The 21,443-nt window shown below is 37.1% G+C and overlaps 3 long non-coding RNA genes across 3 annotated transcripts; all 3 read left to right on the top strand.

Moving 5' to 3' along the window:
* The first annotated feature begins 8,841 nt into the window (after window positions 1-8,841).
* Window positions 8,842-9,635, top strand: LOC119085067. Its single transcript, XR_005089224.1, has 2 exons — window positions 8,842-8,978; window positions 9,598-9,635. It is a non-coding gene; the product is annotated as an uncharacterized LOC119085067 (long non-coding RNA).
* A 4,540-nt stretch (window positions 9,636-14,175) lies between these two features.
* LOC119085066 lies at window positions 14,176-14,880 on the top strand. Its single transcript, XR_005089223.1, has 2 exons — window positions 14,176-14,276; window positions 14,851-14,880. It is a non-coding gene; the product is annotated as an uncharacterized LOC119085066 (long non-coding RNA).
* Window positions 14,881-19,338: 4,458 nt separating this feature from the next.
* On the top strand, window positions 19,339-20,107 carry LOC119085065. Its single transcript, XR_005089222.1, has 2 exons — window positions 19,339-19,438; window positions 20,067-20,107. It is a non-coding gene; the product is annotated as an uncharacterized LOC119085065 (long non-coding RNA).
* The last annotated feature ends 1,336 nt before the right edge of the window (window positions 20,108-21,443 follow it).

The raw sequence follows: 21,443 nt of genomic DNA, 5'->3' as shown, positions 1-21,443 counted from the left end.
ATTTACTCATGCAACGAGCACACTGGAAGATATTTCTTTCGAAGTAGAAAACTGAAAATTTCTAGCCCAAGTTGGATGCTCACCCAGGATGTGCCATCATTAACAAATATGTAAGTACAAACGAAAACGATGTTTGCCTACCGGTCAAGTAGATATGGTGTGTGCAGTGTGCATATTATTGACATACATTTTCTCAAGGTTCTGAAAGAACCTTGCATTTTCTAGTGCTCATAGAACAGTGTGCGTATTATGTACCGTATGCAACGACACATCTGTCATGGCGAAACGAATCATATTTCCTGTCCTTCCTATTATCCACTGAAGCCGTTGCGTCCAGACACACACTTTGGCTTGATAGATGAAAACGGTTACGGACCGTCGGCCGCCTCCATATACAGTGATAACAAGTGAAAACAAAAGAGTGTACAATGTGTTCAAAGACTTCTAATCGACTAAACAATTAACCTGTTACAGACGGCAAGCATATGAACAGTATAATTATCGGATCTATTACTTCCATCTATCAAAGTATTTTTAATCGGTTGATTTCAAATCTTGTACTTCAAATTTTTTAACATGCATTTTACTATTATAAAGGACCATATTACCCAGAGCTTGTCATTATTTTTTCGTCGTTATCGATAACAGATTGTAATACTGAAGTGAACGTTTTAATGGGCATAAATGCTTTGACCAGAAAAAGGACTTTTCTGGACATTCTGAAACGAAATATTGACAGACAGGTGATCATGGAGTATCCAACAATTTACTTCCAGATCCAACTTCTAAAAAAAAAAAAACATTTGGGGAGTTGAACCCGAGACATTAATGCCCTAAGCCTAGCGTCGTAACCATCACGCAACTGAGTCCTTAAGGTAACTGCCACATGAAACTATTGTGTACAACATGGAAGTTTGAAAAAATGCTGTGCCGAGCAATCTCTGTGTTGGTTATGAGCGTAATTTCAGACAATTATTCGAATTGTGGTGTAACAAAATGTAGCATAGGTCAGGTTACACAGCTGTTGGGGGAAAATTGTGGTGCCTGGTTCTAGAATTTTACAAAATAAAAAAAAAACTTAAAAGCTTAAGAGCTATTCTAAGTTTATGAAGATCTAGCTCGCTTTTTAGGGAAATGAGAGATAGTTAGTTGTAAAGAAAAGTGGAACGATCGATTAAGTATTTTTGTCGAGGTCTTATATTAGTACATTTTGTTACGAGTGATGAATAGTTGAAAATTTCGGTACTAGTCGTAAGCTTGTCCTGTTAATGGAAAACTGAGATGGAAAAAGTTCTTCATGTGACACGTAAGGTAAGAGGCGCTTCCGAACTTTTTGCTCAATTAATACAAGTTATGCTCTTTCGTCGTCCAAAGTAAAACTTAGTTACACTTTTGAGTCAAAGCAAAACGAAATTCAAACAAAAGTTGATCCGTTCATTCTTTATACCTTCAGTCATCAGCAGCACAACGAATTTGTTATGAAACCTTTTGCTAGAAACGCACTCCATTCGATTTTCTTCAATTGTAGATACGGTACAGTCACCATTCAGACAGGTCATCAAAAACGCATTTACTTTTTGCTTATTCAGCCGTTTCAGAAAGGTAAAAAAAAGGATTTATGACACACGGAAATTTTCGCTTCTTTTTTACCTGAGAAATGCCAGTAATGCACACCTGCAATGATGATTCACCATTAGGCTTGAAAAATGTCTATGCACATTTACGTCGGTGCGAGGTAATGAGGTTGGAAACTATTCAAACCAAATTCAGTCGTTGTTTTGTTCGCTACAGCGGAGGTTGTCCAACAATGTAAGGAACTATGGACGTGGACCACTTTACATCAAGGTCTGCGAATCGACTCAGCTCTAGTGGCTCAGACTAATATGGTAAGTTAATTTCAAAGAAAAGCGTTTTGCTTCACAGCAATCCGATTAGTTTCTACTGTGAACAATTGTGAATTTGACTCGTAACTCGTTTCAAGTGCAAAATTCTTGTAATCGTCTTCTCCACGTGCATTTTGAATCATTTGCTTGATCAATTTTCAGTGTTGAATGGAAAGTCGAGTCGTCGTTACGATTAGCTAATCTGAATTTTCATTGGAATCAAATGAGCCGAAACACTAATGAGCAAGTTATGTGACTGTTCTAATACATATTCTGGCACACATGACACATTTGTGATAACTTGTTGTTCATTCGACGGCCAATTTTTGAAATCCAGAAAGACGTTCAATCCAGAAATCTAGAACTTTCTTACATTCTTACGAATTCAGTCGCGTTTCAAATCATTCTGATTTTTCTGATTGAAAAATTAAAATTTAATGAAGCTTTTGACCTTGTATTGGTTAACGACCAAGCTTAAATTGCTTGGCTGGCTTTTCAGATTTTATTTGTCTCCGAACTGATAATGATGTTCCATTGAGATAGAGACTGTGTGAAGATACTTTTCGGTTTAATGCGACAGGTCTCACAGATTTTTTTAAATTATTATTTCAGATCAGAATGGGCGAGCTGCAACAGATGAAAAAAAAAAACAAAAACAAAAAGGTGATCTCAGGATAGTTCGTTTGCCTACTGACTAGAATCGATCGATGTGTCCGTAGTACCATATTTCCAGGTAAAGTACTATGGACCTCATAACCGACTGACAACCGAACTCTTATATCCCTTTTCAACCGACCTTCCCACGAGATTCGAACCCGCTTTCGTTTATGGCTTGCGGTCTGAACATCGATCTCGTGTATTACCACTGCGCCACGGTGGTTGTGATGAAGCATCGTCTAATCGTTAACTTGAAATAATTTACCAACACACACGTGACTTTCACCGAACAAATGGACGTTACACATGAGGTTGCTTACAAAACTGGTTCTCAACGAAGTGGACAGTACACACACACAAGCAAACGAAGATATTCTACACCCACGATTGGCCGGTTAAGGGTAATTGTTCTGGAGAAAGTTTTGACGTACACATCAAGATGGGTATAACATCTGCGAAAAAATAAGTCTTCATGACGTAGTGGTCAAAATCACTGACTGATAACTGCGGGGTCTCGGGTTCGAGCCTCGTCAGCAACATATTTTTTTTCAAAAATAATTTTTTTTCTGCCAAAACGTTTTTTTTTTGCTATCTGAATTCTATGATGCCACGTGGCAAGCTTTAGAAGAAGAGTCACTTGGAGAAATTAAGTAAATGATGACCAAAACTATGAAATTGAGAAGTCGGCTAATTATGTGTGCCCCGTATAACTACGTTTGATTATGAGTTTGTTGACGTGGTCTTAATTGCTTGGCGTGTCTCAGTACATCTTATGAACCTCAGTTGACTTGGTACAGAAGGCTAAAAAGAGGACTCGCATTGGTCGTTAGATTTTTGAAAGATAATTGAAGTGCTCGACATGCCGCATTCATTCCGATCATTTAGATGTACGAACACGTTGTTTAGAGCGGTTCAGATATAGAGCTACAGTTGGTTTTCTCGTATTCGCATTCGAACATCTGAATGAATGTATCGCGTCGAGCACTTAAATTATCTTTAAAAAATCTAACGAAAAGTACGGGTTCACTTTCTCAGCCTTTCTATACAAAGTATTATTTCCACACTCTGCAAGTGAAAACAATATAATTTGGAAATGGTGTGTACACACGTTGTACGATTAAATAAAACGTTGGTGCACTCAAAACAAAGATTCTCCGTTCTGAACGTCGAATGAAGACAAGACCAATGGTTTATACTTAACCGCTGCGCCATTATTATGAGCAGTCTTTTTTGTCGCAATTCATTGAAAATAAAATCGTACGCAATTTAGGTCAATATAAGCCTGTGTGCGAAGTTGTTAATAATAAATATTTAAAAAAAAAAACAGAAAACCAAAAATAGTGTTCCGTTCTGGATTTGAACCAGGCACCTCTAACACTCCAGTCGAGCATTTACGTACTGAGCTAAAGTAATTGTTAGCGAACTGGAATCTAATTTTGAACAGCTTATAAGGTTAAAATGTATTGTGTAAATATAAAGGTTAAACCAATTGTTGACTCTATTTAAACGTTTTTTTTAGAGTTTGAGATGTTCGTAAAACGTTAAATTTCTAATTTTCCAAAAATATTTTATTCCAAATTTACGCATTTCCCTTATCGTACTTCTCCATATCTCAATGGCCACTAAAACTATTACAAAGTACATGAACTTCAACATCCTTCAAAGTTATACCATCAATTAGAGCAAATACTGGAACATTAATACGTAACATTGCGTCAATGGTTTCACTTTACCTATTAAACGTGCTTCATGTACTTCACCTTATAAGCATTCTACTTCATTTTATGTTTAAACTTTGATTCTACAATAGAAAACTCAAGTAGGAACAAAGGAGAACGAAAGTGCTGACGACGAAGATCATAACTTCACCAGTCATGCCATGCCACCATTTCCACCACCTCCTGCTCGAAGAAACATCTATAAATTTTCGCGATCACAACAAATAGTCCAGACGCTTGTGTCACGAAAAGTGGCTCTGTGGGATTCGACGTTTTAAGATTTTTTGTGAATCTTTTCTTTTGAAACAAATGACAGTGAGACATGTTAAAGCCTGTACTCCATTTTTTAAAAGAAAAAATTACGATTTCTTTGAAAATTTCTGAATTTTTTTTCGAAAATGAGTCTCCAGATAAATTTATTTTTTTAATTGCTGCTGTTGATGTATCTAATGCGATATAAAAGGTTCCCTGAAGTTCTCCATTTAATTTAATAATTTTTTTTCCGCTAAAATTGCGAAAACGGCAAAAAATAGTTCAAATTTCGTAGGACCAATTTTTAACATTTTTGACTCGTCTGTCCCATATAGAAAAATTTTTATGCATTGTTTCGGATGTATTAACGTTAGTACTACAATTTTCTGTCATATTCCGGCTCATTTAAAATTTAAATGTCTCGAAAATCGAAAGGAAACAGTGTAATTTGGTGCAACAAAAATCCGATTGTGTAATAACCTCACTTTTTGCTCAATATCTCGGGCAAATTTTTTTTTATCACTTTCGGAACTTTTTTGGCTGTAGTTGAGACCTGTACCTGTCGAATGAGCCTACTTACACGAAATCCGGTCGTAAGACACCGGCCAAAAATGGCTTCAAAGTTAGCGGTTTTTTTGTGTAATGTCTACGGAAAATGACCATATTTCCGCCATTTTGTTTTTCCAAAAAAAAAGTTCTTCCATAAAACTTAGGTAATTAATATGCCTTTCTAACAAAAAAAAAAGAAATCCGAACCAAGTCACTTCTATCTCGAGTTATAGCGATTCTCAGTTTTACACTAAAGCGGTAATTTTACCGGTAATACCGCTTCATCGACCTCAAGAAAAAAATTTAGTTCTACAACTTTTGATACTCTATCAGAATCCATTCACAAAAAATCTTAAAACCTCGAATCCCACAGGATGACACAAGCGTCTGGACTAAAATGATTAATCTTTGGTTTATGTTCCAACTGATCTTATTTTTCATCTCTCAACTGATTTGTTTTACATAAATTGCTAGCTTAAACAATTCTTGGAAAGTGTATGCCAAACATACATCATCCATTGACCTACCAAGACCACTACACAACTGAGGCGCTCAAGGCAAGTGCTACAAGAAACTATTGTGTACGACGTGGAAGTTTCAAAAGAATGTAGTGCCACGTGTTGATTATGAGCGTTTTTTGAGATAATTATTCGAATGCAATTCACGTTAATACAAACATAATGTTTCGGTGAAGGTTGGTGTAATAAAATGTAACATACGCTGGGTTAGACAGCTGCGCCTTGAAAATTGTTTTGCCTGGTACTAGAATATCCACAAAATAAAAAATGAAAAACTTGAAGTCGACTGCTATTCTAAGTTTTTTTCTAGGTCGCTTTTCAGGGAAACGAGAGATAGTTAGTCTTAAAGGTCGATTAAGTATTTTTGTCGGCTGTTAAGCCTTGGCTGTTAAGGTCTTATAAAATCCTTTTCCTGTTAATGGAGAACTGAGACAAAAAGGTTCTTTAAGCGACACGTAAGGCAACTTAGTTACACTTGCCATACGCTCTGTGTAACTATTCAGCATAGCATAGCCGGATTTCGCAATTTCCCAAATGGAGGAGAGGGTTCGATGAAGCGTACACAAAAAAAAATCATTTTTTCGTCTTTTCTTTGTAATGAACTTGAATCACGTTGTACCGATACATAAAATTTGCCGACAGAAGCCTTCACCATTTGACTTAGTTGTCCTTTACGGAAATTTATGGTTTCGTCTGGGAAAGCGAAAAGCTAAAACAGAGAAACAAAGAAGAAAACTTCCAATTTTGGGTGAAAAGATCTATGAATCGTAGTGATAGCGCAAGCGATATTCTGTGATATTCGGCGACTTCGACGATTCACAAGAATAACAATTTCTTTCCTTCCTAGAAGCTTCACTACCATGCACACATTGCAAGCTACTATATTACCGTAATTCTACTGTACAGAGCATGATCAAAAAGTGGCTGTATCTGATGGCAACCCGAAATTTACATACAAGCACTTTATGACTGAAATAGCATTAGTGATGCCACTTGAATCAGTTGCACACATAAATGAAACTGTACGTATAAGTAACAATTTACTCATGCAACGAGCACACTGGAAGATATTTTTTTCGAAGTAGAAAACTGAAAATTTCTAGCCCAAGATGGATGCTCACCAGGATGTGCCATCAGTAACAAATATGTAAGTACAAACGAAAACGATGTTTGCCTACCGGTCAAGTAGATATGGTGTGTGCAGTGTGCATATTGTTGACATACATTTTCTCAAGGTTCTGAAAGAACCTTGCATTTTCTAGTGTATAGCTCATAGAACAGTGTGCGTATTATGTACCGTATCCAACGACACGTCTGTCATGGCGATACGACTCATATTTCCTGTTACAAACGGCAAGCATATGAACAGTATAATTATCGGATCTATTACTTCCATCTATCAAAGTATTTTTAATCGGTTGATTTCAAATCTTGTACTTCAAATTTTTTAACATGCATTTTACTATTATAAAGGACCATATTACCCAGAGCTTGTCATTATTTTTTTCGTCGTTATCGATAACAGATTGTAATACTGAAGTGAACGTTTTAATGGGCATAAATGGTTTGACCAGAAAAAGGACTTTTCTGGACATTCTGAAACGAAATATTGGCAGACAGGTGATCATGGAGTATCCAACAATTTACTTCCAAATCCAACTTCTAAAAAAAAAACATTTGGGGAGTCGAACCCGAGACATTAATGCCCTAACCCTAGCGTCGTAACCATTACGCAACTGAGGCTCTTAAGGTAACTGCCACATGAAACTATTGTGTATAACATGGAAGTTTGAAAAAATGCAGTGCCGAGCAATCTCAGTGTTGGTTATGAGCGTAATTTCAGACAATTATTCGAATTGTGGTGTAATAAAATGTAACGTAGTAGGTCAGGTTACACAGCTGTTCGGTGAAAATTGTGGTGCCTGGTTCCAGAATTTTACAAAGTAAAAAAAAACTTAAAAGCTTAAGAGCTATTCTAAGTTTATAAAAATCTAGCTCGCTTTTTAGGGAAATGGAAATGAGAGATAGTTAGTTGTAAAGAAAAGTGGAACGATCGATTAAGTATTTTTGTCGAGGTCTTACATTAGTACATTTTGTTACGTGTGATGAATAGTTGAATTTTTCGGTACTAGTCGTAAGCTTGTCCTGTTAATGGAAAACCGAGATGGAAAAGGTTTTTCAAGTGACATGTAAGGTAAGAGGCGCTTCCGAACTTTTTGCTCAATTAATACAAGTTCGTCCAAAGTAAAACTTAGTTACACTTTTGAGACAAAGCAAAACGAAATTCAAACAAAAGTTGATCCGTTCATTCTTTATACGTTCAGTCATCAGCAGCACTACGAATTTGTTTTGAAACCTTTTGCCAGAAACGCATTCCATTCGATTTTCTTCAATTGTAGGTACAGTCACCATTCAGACAGGTCATCAAAAACGCATTTACTTTTTGCTTATACAGCCGTTTCAGAAAGGTAAAAAACAAGAATAGACCGGCTAAAGCCTGGTGAGGTCTTTTTTCTAATTTCTGTTTGGAACTACCAACTACCAATTATTTGACCTACCAAAACTACCACATTTTCGAATTGCAATGTTAACTGTGAACTATCGGTTATCAGATAACAGATAATTATTATTTGCCTGGTGTTGATATGCTCATGGTGGCTTTGCAATTTTGAATGTCAATCCATCTCGCAACTACCAACTACCAAAGCTACCGACTACCAAATTTCCGATTTATAAATAGCCGAGCATGTAGAATAATTTCGTCAGTCGGTGCGTAGTTCTCGAATAGTAAACATCTCTTCCCCAAAAATTACGTTCGGTAGTCAATTATAGCCTTGGTAGTCCAACTACCAACTACCAAATTTTCGAATTGCAATGTTAACTGTGAGCTATCGGTGATGAGATAACAAATAATTATTATTTGCCTGGTGTCGATATGCTCATGGTGGCTTTGCAATTTTGAATGTTAATCCAGCTCGAAACTACCAACCACCAAAAATACCAACTACCGACTGAGAGCAACCAAAACTACCAAATTTGTGGAACAGACAGACGGACAGACAGACAGACAGACAGACAAACCGGCCATAATAGGGTATTTTTTCTAGAAGAAAAAAGACCCAAAAAAGGATTTATGACACACGGAAATGTTCGTTTCTTTTTTACCTGCAAAATGTCAGTAATGCACACCTGCAATGATGATTCACCATTAGGGTTGAAAAATGTCTATGCACGTTTACGTCGGTGCGAGGTAATGAGGTTGGAAACTATTCAAACCAAATTCAGTCGTTGTTTTGTTCGCTACAGCGGAGGTTATCCAACACTGTAAAGAACTATGGACGTGGACCACTTTACATCAAGGTCTGCGAATCGACTCAGCGCTAGTGGCTCAGACTAATATGGTAAGTTAATTTCAAAGAAAAGCGTTTTGCTTCACAGCAATCCGATTAGTTTCTACTGTGAACAATTGTGAATTTGACTCGTAACTCGTTCAAAGTGCAAAATTCTTGTGATCGTCTCCACGTGCATTTTCAATCATTTGCTTGATCAATTTTCAGTGTTGAATGGAAAGTCGAGTCGTCGTTACGATTAGCTAATCTGAATTTTCATTGCAATCAAATGAGCCGAAACACTAATGAGCAAGTTATGTGACTGTTCTAATACATATTCTGGCACACATGACACAGCTTAGTAATAAGTTGTGATAATTTGTTGTTCATTCGACGGCCAATTTTTTGAAATTCAGAAAAATGTTCAATCCTGAAATCTAGAACTTTCTTACATTCTTACGAATTCAGTCGCGTTTCAAATCATTCTGATTTTTCTGATTGAAAAATTAAAATTTAATGAAGCTTTTGACCTTGTATTGGTTAACGACCAAGCTTAAATTGCTTGGCTGGCTTTTCAGATTTTATTTGTCTCCGAACTGATAATGATGTTCCATTGAGATAGAGACTGTGTGAAGATACTTTTCGGTTTAATGCGACAGGTCTCACAGATTTTTTTAAATTATTATTTCAGATCAGAATGGGCGAGCTGCAACAGATGAAAAAAAAAAACAAAAACAAAAAGGTGATCTCAGGATAGTTCGTTTGCCTACTGACTAGAATCGATCGATGTGTCCGTAGTACCATATTTCCAGGTAAAGTACTATGGACCTCATAACCGACTGACAACCGAACTCTTATATCCCTTTTCAACCGACCTTCCCACGAGATTCGAACCCGCTTTCGTTTATGGCTTGCGGTCTGAACATCGATCTCGTGTATTACCACTGCGCCACGGTGGTTGTGATGAAGCATCGTCTAATCGTTAACTTGAAATAATTTACCAACACACACGTGACTTTCACCGAACAAATGGACGTTACACATGAGGTTGCTTACAAAACTGGTTCTCAACGAAGTGGACAGTACACACACACAAGCAAACGAAGATATTCTACACCCACGATTGGCCGGTTAAGGGTAATTGTTCTGGAGAAAGTTTTGACGTACACATCAAGATGGGTATAACATCTGCGAAAAAATAAGTCTTCGTGACATAGTGGTCAAAATCACTGACTGATAACTGTGGGGTCTCGGGTTCGAGCCTCGTCGGCAACATATTTTTTTTCAAAAATAAATTTTTTTCCGCCAAAACGTTTTTTTTTGCTATCTGAATTCTATGATGCCACGTGGCAAGCTTTAGAAGAAGAGTCACTTGGAGAAATTAAGTAAATGATGTCCAAAACTATGAAATTGAGAAGTCGGCTAATTATGTGTGCCCCGTATAAATAACTACGTTTGATTATGAGTTTGTTGACGTGGTCTTAATTGCTTGGCGTGTCTCAGTACATCTTATGAACCTCAGTTGACTTGGTACAGAAGGCTAAAAAGTCGACTCGCATTGATCGTTAGACTTTCGAAAGATATTTGAAGTGCTCGCCATGCCGCATTCATTCCAATCATTTAGATGTACGAACACGTTGCTTAGAGCGGTTCAGATATAGAGCCACAGTTGGTTTTCTCGCTTTATTCGACGCATTCGAACATCTGAATGAATGTATCGCGTCGAGCACTTAAATTATCTTTAAACGAGCCATCAGAACAGTCGGAGCGTTTGCTGCGACTGAGCCCCGTACAAACCCGTATATCTATTGCGTACGTGACCCTAGTGCGTCTGTCACCCTACTTTGACCGTAAGCCTATGCGCCGGTTAAAGTAGTTAAAGTAAAATTATTATGTAATGTGTACATCTTAGAAATTGCGCATAGCGCAATTACGAAGCCCCGTACGACGTTCCTTTCAAATAAAACAAAAATTTCAAATAGCCCTAAAATTTTAATTTATTGAGTATAAATACACATAGGGGCTAGTATCGGCCTCAGTCCGAGGATCCAATTTTTTTTTCAACTACATTCTATTCGGCCTTTGATTACCTTCCAAATGAAACAAAAATTACGAAAAACGGATGAAATTTGCTCGAGTTATATGTAAAATACACATAGGGCCCTAGTAGCGGCCTTAGTCCAACGACCCAAATTTAATTTTTTTTTCAACACCATTCTATTCGGTGTTCGATTATCTTTCAAATGAAACAAAAATTACGAAAAACGGATGAAATTTACTCGAGTTGTATGTAAAATACGCATTGGGCCCTAGTAGCGGCCTTAGTCCGAGGACCCAAATTTAATTTTTTTTCAACAACATTCTATTCGGCCTTTGATTACCTTCCAAATAAAACAAAAATTACGAAAAACGGATGAAATTTGCTCGAGTTATATGTAAAATACACATAGGGCCCTAGTAGCGGCCTTAGTCCGAGGACCCAAATTTAATTTTTTTTCAACAACATTCTATTCGGCCTTTGATTACCTTCCAAATGAAACAAAAATTACGAAAAACGGATGAAATTTGCTCGAGTTATATGCAAAATACACTTAGGGCGGAGTAGTCTTTCACTTCTAGGGTCCATTCACCCGATTTTAATAAACTTTTTTTTCCTGGATCGGTATCGACAATACCTATCTTTTGCCGTTTCATTTGCATTTCCATCGTTTTTTTTTCCGTAAATATCCCCAAAAGACCTTAAAGCACTTAGGCGGCCCTAACTCACGAAGGGCCGACCCGAATATGCCCATCTTCAAACTTAGCCTCACTATTTCGACTATCTTTCAGGGAAAAAAAAATTTGAAATCGGATTTGATTTACTCAAGATATCGACGTGACAGACGGACAGACAAAATTTTTATTGCAGATTCGTCATCTATGAACATAGGCAAACACTTTGCCCTTACCGTCTGCTTCGAATTCCATCAATTACACACGGCATCGTAATCCTATAAGCCCCTTTGTACTTCGTACGGGGCTAAAAATCATTTTTTCGTCTTTTCTTGGTAATGAACTTGAATCACGTTGTACCGATACATAAAATGTGTCGACAGAAGCCTTCACCATTTGACTTAGTTGTCCTTTACGGAAATTTATGGTTTCGTAACACATCCGTCTGGAAAAGCGGAAAGCTAAAACAGATAAACAAAGAAGAAAACTTCCAATTTTGGGTGAAAAGATCTATGAATCGTAGTGATAGCGCAAGGGATATTCTGTGATATTCGACTTCGACGATTCACAAGAATAACATATTCTTTCCTTCCTAGAAGCTTCCCTACCATGCACACATTGCAAGCTACTATATTACCGTAATTCTACTGTACAGAGCACAAAGCACCTAGCAGGGTAATAGAGATTTTTACATGTCAAATAGAGTAGTTTTTTGATACCAATAATACCATTAGCAGCCTTAATGGTAGTTTTGCAATGACATTATGAAAAAAAAGGTATGGAAATATTCGCATACTTCGATTAAACTACTACTTTTTTTTTCTATTACCCTGCTAGGTGCTTTGCAGAGCATCATCAAAAAGTGGCTGTATCTGATTACAACCCGAAATTTACATACAAGCAATTTATGACTGAAGTAGCATTAGTGATGCCACTTGAATCAGTTGCACACATAAATGCAACCGTACGTATAAGTAACAATTTACTCATGCAACGAGCACACCGGAAGATATTTCTTTCGAAGTAGAAAACTGAAATTTTCTAGCCCAAGATGGATGCTCACCAGGATGTGCCATCAGTAACAAATATGTAAGTACAAACGAAAACGATGTTTGCCTACTATACCGGTCAAGTAGATATGGTGTGTGCAGTGTGCATATTATTGACATACATTTTCTCAAGGTTCTGAACGAACCTTTCATTTTCTAATGCTCATAGAACAGTGTGCGTATTATGTACCGTATGCAACGACACGTCTGTCATGGCGAAACGAATCATATTTCCTGTCCTTCCTATTATCCACTGAAGCCGTTGCGTCCAGACACACACTTTGGCTTGATAGATGAAAACAGTTACTATTATAAAGGACCATATTACCCAGAGCTTGTCATTATTTTTTTCGTCGTTATCGATAACAGATTGTAATACTGAAGTGAACGTTTTAATGGGCATAAATGCTTTGACCAGAAAAAGGACTTTTCTGGACATTCTGAAACGAAATATTGACAGACAGGTGATCATGGAGTATCCAGCAATTTACTTCCAAATCCAACTTCTAAAAAAAAAAAAAAACATTTGGGGAGTCGAACCCGAGACATTAATGCCCTAACCCTAGCGTCGTAACCATTACGCAACTGAGGCTCTTAAGGTAACTGCCACATGAAACTATTGTGTACAACATGGAAGTTTGAAAAAATGCAGTGCCGAGCAATCTCAGTGTTGGTTATGAGCGTAATTTCAGACAATTATTCGAATTGTGGTGTAATAAAATGTAACGTAGTAGGTCAGGTTACACAGCTGTTCGGTGAAAATTGTGGTGCCTGGTTCTAGAATTTTACAAAATAAAAATAAAAAACTTAAAAACTTAAGAGCTATTCTAAGTTTATAAAGATCTAGCTCGCTTTTTAGGGAAATGAGAGATAGTTAGTTGTAAAGAAATGTGGAACGATCGATTAAGTATTTTTGTCGAGGTCTTACATTAGTACATTTTGTTACGAGTGATGAATAGTTGAATTTTTCGGTACTAGTCGTAAGCTTGTCCTGTTAATGGAAAACTGAGATGGAAAAAGTTCTTCATGTGACACGTAAGGTAAGAGGCGCTTCCGAACTTTTTGCTCAATTAATACAAGTTATGCTCTTTCGTCGTCCAAAGTAAAACTTAGTTACACTTTTGAGTCAAAGCAACGAAATTCAAACAAAAGTTGATCTGTTCATTCTTTATACGTTCAGTCATCAGCAGCACAACGAATTTGTTTTGAAACCTTTTGCTAGAAACGCATTCCATTCGATTTTCTTCAATTGTAGGTACAGTCACCATTCAGACAGGTCATCAAAAACGCATTTACTTTTTGCTTATTCAGCCGTTTCAGAAATGTAAAAAAAAAGGATTTATGACACACGGAAATGTTCGTTTCTTTTTTACCTGAGAAATGTCAGTAATGCACACCTGCAATGATGATTCACCATTAGGGTTGAAAAATGTCTATGCACGTTTACGTCGGTGCGAGGTAATGAGGTTGGAAACTATTCAAACCAAATTCAGTCGTTGTTTTGTTCGCTACAGCGGAGGTTGTCCAACAATGTAAAGAACTATGGACGTGGACCACTTTACATCAAGGTCTGCGAATCGACTCAGCGCTAGTGGCTCAGACTAATATGGTAAGTTAATTTCAAAGAAAAGCGTTTTGCTTCACAGCAATCCGATTAGTTTCTACTGTGAACAATTGTGAATTAGACTCGTAACTCGTTTCAAGTGCAAAATTCTTGTGATCGTCTTCTCCACGTGCATTTTCAATCATTTGCTTGATCAACTTTCAGTGTTGAATCAAATGAGCCAAAACACTAATGAGCAAGTTATGTGACTGTTCTAATACATATTCTGGCACACATGACACAGCTTAGTAATAAGTTGTGATAATTTGTTGTTCATTCGACGGCCAATTTTTGAAATCCAGAAAGACGTTCAATCCAGAAATCTAGAACTTTCTTACATTCTTACGAATTCAGTCGCGTTTCTAATCATTCTGATTTTTCTGATTGAAAAATTAAAATTTAATGAAGCTTTTGACCTTGTATTGGCTAACGACCAAGCTTAAATTGCTTGGCTGGCTTTTCAGATTTTATTTGTCTCCGAACTGATAATGATGTTCCATTGAGATAGAGACTGTGTGAAGATACTTTTCGGTTTAATGCGACAGGTCTCACAGATTTTTTTATTAAATTATTATTTCAGATCAGAATGGGCGAGCTGCAACAGATGAAATTAAAAAAAAAAAAACAAAAAGGTGATCTCAGGATAGTTCGTTTGCCTACTGACTAGAATCGATCGATGTGTCCGTAGTACCATATTTCCAGGTAAAGTACTATGGACCTCATAACCGACTGACAACCGAACTCTTATATCCCTTTTCAACCGACCTTCCCACGAGATTCGAACCCGCTTTCGTTTATGGCTTGCGGTCTGAACATCGATCTCGTGTATTACCACTGCGCCACGGTGGTTGTGATGAAGCATCGTCTAATCGTTAACTTGAAATAATTTACCAACACACACGTGACTTTCACCGAACAAATGGACGTTACACATGAGGTTGCTTACAAAACTGGTTCTCAACGAAGTGGACAGTACACACACACAAGCAAACGAAGATATTCTACACCCACGATTGGCCGGTTAAGGGTAATTGTTCTGGAGAAAGTTTTGACGTACACATCAAGATGGGTATAACATCTGCGAAAAAATAAGTCTTCATGGCATAGTGGTCAAAATCACTGACTGATAACTGTGGGGTCTCGGGTTCGAGCCTCGTCGGCAACATTTTTTTTTTCAAAAATAAATTTTTTTCTGCCAAAACGTTTTTTTTTTGCTATCTGAATTCTATGATGCCACGTGGCAAGCTTTAGAAGAAGAGTCACTTGGAGAACTTAAGTAAATGATGACCAAAAGTTTGAAATTGAGAAGTCGGCTAATTATGTGTGCCCCGTATAAATAACTACGTTTGATTATGGGTTTGTTGACGTGGTCTTAATTGCTTGGCGTGTCTCAGTACATCTTATGAACCTCAGTTGACTTGGTACAGAAGGCTAAAAAGTCGACTCGCATTGACCGTTAGAATTTTGATAGATAATTGAAGTGCTCGACATGCCGCATTCATTCCGATCATTTAGATGTACGAACACGTTGTTTAGAGCGGTTCAGATATAGAGCTACAGTTGGTTTTCTCGCTTTATTCGACGCATTCGAACATCTGAATGAATGTATCGCGTCGAGCACTTAAATTATCTTTAAAAAATCTAACGAAAAGTACGGGTTCACTTTCTCAGCCTTTCTATCCAAAGTATTATTTCCACACTCTGCAAGTGAAAACAATATAATATGGAAATGGTGTGTACACACGTTGTACGATTAAATAAAACGTTGGTGCACTCAAAACAAAGATTCTCCGTTCTGAACGTCGAATGAAGACAAGACCAATGGTTTATACTTAACCGCTGCGCCATTATTATGAGCAGTCTTTTTTGTCGCAATTCATTGAAAATAAAATCGTACGCAATTTAGGTCAATATAAGCCTGTGTGCGAAGTTGTTAATAATAAATATTTAAAAAAAAAAAACAGAAAACCAAAAATAGTGTTCCGTTCTGGATTTGAACCAGGCACCTCTAACACTCCAGTCGAGCATTTACGTACTGAGCTAAAGTAATTGTTAGCGAACTGGAATCTAATTTTGAACAGCTTATAAGGTTAAAATGTAATGTGTAAATATAAAGGTTAAACCAATTGTTGACTCTATTTAAACGCTTTTTTTTTAGAGTGTGAGATGTCCGTAACACGTTAAATTTCTAATTTTCCAAAAACATTTTATTCCATATTTACGCATTTCCCTTATCGCACTTCTCCATATCTGAACGGCCACTAAAATTATTACTAAGTACTTGAACTTCAACATCCTTCAAAGTTATACCATCAATTAGAGCAAATACTGGAACATTAATACGTAACATTGCGTCAATGGTTTGACTTTACCTATTAAACGTGCTTCATGTACTTCACCTTATAAGCATTCTACTTCATTTTATGTTTAAACTTTGATTCTACAATAGAAAACTCAAGTAGGAACAAAGGAGAACGAAAGTGCTGACGACGAAGATCATAACTTCACCAGTCTTGCCATGCCACCATTTCCATCACCTCCTTCTCGAAGAAACATCTATAAATTTTCACGATCACAACAAAGCATCAATCTTTGGTTTATGTTCCAACTGATCTTATTTTTCATCTCTCAACTGATTTGTTTTAGATAAATTGCTAGCTTAAACAATTCTTGGAAAGTGTATTCCAAACATACATCATCCATTGACCTACCAAGACCACTACACAACTGAGGCGCTCAAGGCAAGTGCTACAAGAAACTATTGTGTACGACGTGGAAGTTTCAAAAGAATGTAGTGCCACGTGTTGATTATGAGCGTATTTTGAGATAATTATTCGAATGCAATTCACGTTAATACGAACATAATGTTTCGGTGAAGGTTGGTTTACCATTTGACTTAGTTGTCCTTTACGGAAATTTATGGTTTCGTAACACATCCGTCTGGGAAAGCGGAAAGCTAAAACAGATAAACAAAGAAGAAAACTTCCAATTTTGGGTGAAAAGATCTATGAATCGTAGTGATAGCGCAAGCGATATTCTGTGATATTCGGCGACTTCGACGATTCACAAGAATAACAATTTCTTTCCTTCCTAGAAGCTTCCCTACCATGCACACATTGCAAGCTACTATATTACCGTAATTCTACCATACAGAGCATCATCAAAAAGTGGCTGTATCTGATTACAACCCGAAATTTACATACAAGCAATTTATGACTGAAGTAGCATTAGTGATGCCACTTGAATCAGTTGCACACATAAATGCAACCGTACGTATAAGTAACAATTTACTCATGCAACGAGCACACCGGAAGATATTTCTTTCGAAGTAGAAAACTGAAAATTTCTAGCCCAAGATGGATGCTCACCAGGATGTGCCATCAGTAACAAATATGTAAGTACAAACGAAAACGATGTTTGCCTACTATACCGGTCAAGTAGATATGGTGTGTGCAGTGTGCATATTATTGACATACATTTTCTCAAGGTTCTGAACGAACCTTTCATTTTCTAATGCTCATAGAACAGTGTGCGTATTATGTACCGTATGCAACGACACGTCTGTCATGGCGAAACGAATCATATTTCCTGTCCTTCCTATTATCCACTGAAGCAATTGCGTCCAGACACACACTTTGGCTTGATAGATGAAAACGGTTACGGACCGTCGGCCGCCTCCATATACAGTGATAACAAATGAAAACAAAAGAGTGTACAATGTGTTCAAAGACTTCTAATCGACTAAACAATTAACCTGTTACAGACGGCAATCATATGAACAGTATAATTATCGGATCTATTACTTCAATCTATCAAAGTATTTTTAATCGGTTGATTTCAAATCTTGTACTTCAAATTTTTTAACATACATTTTACTATAGAAAAGGACCATATTACCCAGAGATTGTCATTATTTTTGTCGTCGTTATCGATAACAGATTGTAATACTGAAGTGAACATTTTAATGGGCATAAATACTTTGACCAGAAAAAGGACTTTTCTGGACATTCTGAAACGAAACATTGACAGACAGGTGATCATGGAGTATCCAACAATTTACTTCCAGATCCAACTTCTAAAAAAAAAAAATTGGGGAGTCGAACCCGAGACATTAATGCCCTAACCCTAGCGTCGTAACCATCACGCAACTGAGGCTCTTAAGGTAACTGCCACATGAAACTATTGTGTACAACATGGAAGTTTGAAAAAATGCAGTGCCGAGCAATCTCAGTGTTGGTTATGAGCGTAATTTCAGACAATTATTCGAATTGTGGTGTAACAAAATGTAGCATAGGTCAGGTTACACAGCTGTTGGGGGAAAATTGTGGTGCCTGGTTCTAGAATTTTACAAAATAAAAAAAAAACTTAAAAGCTTAAGAGCTATTCTAAGTTTATGAAGATCTAGCTCGCTTTTTAGGGAAATGAGAGAAAGGAATTTTAAAAGAAATGTGGAACGATCGATTAAGTATTTTTGTCGAGTTCTTATATTAGTACACTTTGTTACGAGTGATGAATAGTTGAATTTTTCGGTACTAGTCGTAAGCTTGTCCTGTTAATGGAAAACTGAGATGGAAAAAGTTCTTCATGTGACACGTAAGGTAAAAGGCGCTTCCGAACTTTTTGCTCAATCAATACAAGTTATGATCTTTCGTCGTCCAAAGTAAAACTTAGTTACACTTTTGAGTCAAAGCAAAACGAAATTCAAACAAAAGTTGATCCGTTCATTCTTTATACGTTCAGTCATCAGCAGCACAACGAATTTGTTATGAAACCTTTTGCTAGAAACGCATTCCATTCGATTGTCTTCAATTGTAGGTACAGTCACCATTCAGACAGGTCATCAAAAACGCATTTACTTTTTGCTTATTCAGCCGTTTCAGAAATGTAAAAAAAAGGATTTATGACACACGGAAATGTTCGTTTCTTTTTTACCTGAGAAATGTCAGTAATGCACACCTGCAATGATGATTCACCATTAGGGTTGAAAAATGTCTATGCACGTTTACGTCGGTGCGAGGTAATGAGGTTGGAAACTATTCAAACCAAATTCAGTCGTTGTTTTGTTCGCTACAGCGGAGGTTGTCCAACAATGTAAAGAACTATGGACGTGGACCACTTTACATCAAGGTCTGCGAATCGACTCAGCGCTAGTGACTCAGACTAATATGGTAAGTTAATTTCAAAGAAAAGCGTTTTGCTTCACAACAATCCGATTACTTTCTACTGTGAACAATTCTGAATTTATGGAAAATGAGTTTAGAATTTGACTTGTACCTCGTTTCAAGTGCAAAATTCTTGTGATCGTCTCCACGTGCATTTTCAATCATTTGCTTGATCAACTTTCAGCGTTGAATGGAATGTTGAGTCGTCGTTACGATTAGCTAATCTGAATTTTCATTGGAATCAAATGAGCCGAAACACTAATGAGCAAGTTATGTGACTGTTCTAATACATATTCTGGCACACATGACACATTTGTGATAACTTGTTGTTCATTCGACGGCCAATTTTTGAAATCCAGAAAGACGTTCAATCCAGAAATCTAGAACTTTCTTACATTCTTACGAATTCAGTCGCGTTTCTAATCATTCTGATTTTTCTGATTGAAAAATTAAAATTTAATGAAGCTTTTGACCTTGTATTGGCTAACGACCAAGCTTAAATTGCTTGGCTGGCTTTTCAGATTTTATTTGTCTCCGAACTGATAATGATGTTCCATTCAGATAGAGACTGTGTGAAGATACTTTTCGGTTTAATGCGACAGGTCTCACAGATTTTTTTAAATTATTATTTCAGATCAGAATGGGCGAGCTGCAACAGATGAAATTAAAAAAAAACAAAAACAAAAAGGTGATCTCAGGATAGTTCGTTTGCCTAGTGACTAGAATCGATAGTGGTGTCCATAGTACCATATTTCCAGGTAAAGTACTATGGACCTCATAACCGACTGACAACCGAACTCTTATATCCCTTTTCAACCGACCTTCCCACGAGATTCGAACCCGCTTTCGTTTATGGCTTGCGGTCTGAACATCGATCTCGTGTATTACCACTGCGCCACGGTGGTTGTGATGAAGCATCGTCTAATCGTTAACTTGAAATAATTTACCAACACACACGTGACTTTCACCGAACAAATGGACGTTACACATGAGGTTGCTTACAAAACTGGTTCTCAACGAAGTGGACAGTACACACACACAAGCAAACGAAGATATTCTACACCCACGATTGGCCGGTTAAGGGTAATTGTTCTGGAGAAAGTTTTGACGTACACATCAAGATGGGTATAACATCTGCGAAAAAATAAGTCTTCGTGACATAGTGGTCAAAATCACTGACTGATAACTGTGGGGTCCCGGGTTCGAGCCTCGTCGGCAACATATTTTTTTTTCAAAAATAAATTTTTTTCCGCCAAAACGTTTTTTTTGCTATCTGAATTCTATGATGCCACGTGGCAAGCTTTAGAAGAAGAGTCACTTGGAGAACTTAAGTAAATGATGTCCAAAACTATGAAATTGAGAAGTCGGCTAATTATGTGTGCCCCGTATAAATAACTACGTTTGATTATGGGTTTGTTGACGTGGTCTTAATTGCTTGGCGTGTCTCAGTACATCTTATGAACCTCAGTTGACTTGGTACAGAAGGCTAAAAAGTCGACTCGCATTGACCGTTAGAATTTTGATAGATAATTGAAGTGCTCGACATGCCGCATTCATTCCGATCATTTAGATGTACGAACACGTTGTTTAGAGCGGTTCAGATATAGAGCTACAGTTGGTTTTCTCGCTTTATTCGACGCATTCGAACATCTGAATGAATGTATCGCGTCGAGCACTTAAATTATCTTTAAAAAATCTAACGAAAAGTACGGGTTCACTTTCTCAGCCTTTCTATACAAAGTATTATTTCCACACTCTGCAAGTGAAAACAATATAATTTGGAAATGGTGTGTACACACGTTGTACGATTAAATAAAACGTTGGTGCACTCAAAACAAAGATTCTCCGTTCTGAACGTCGAATGAAGACAAGACCAATGGTTTATACTTAACCGCTGCGCCATTATTATGAGCAGTCTTTTTTGTCGCAATTCATTGAAAATAAAATCGTACGCAATTTAGGTCAATATAAGCCTGTGTGCGAAGTTGTTAATAATAAATATTTAAAAAAA

This window comes from Bradysia coprophila, unplaced genomic scaffold (assembly GCF_014529535.1).
Source record: "Bradysia coprophila strain Holo2 unplaced genomic scaffold, BU_Bcop_v1 contig_94, whole genome shotgun sequence".
NCBI lineage: Eukaryota > Metazoa > Arthropoda > Insecta > Diptera > Sciaridae > Bradysia > Bradysia coprophila.
Note: the sequence above shows the minus strand (reverse complement) of the source record. Positions and strands in the feature narration are given on the sequence as shown.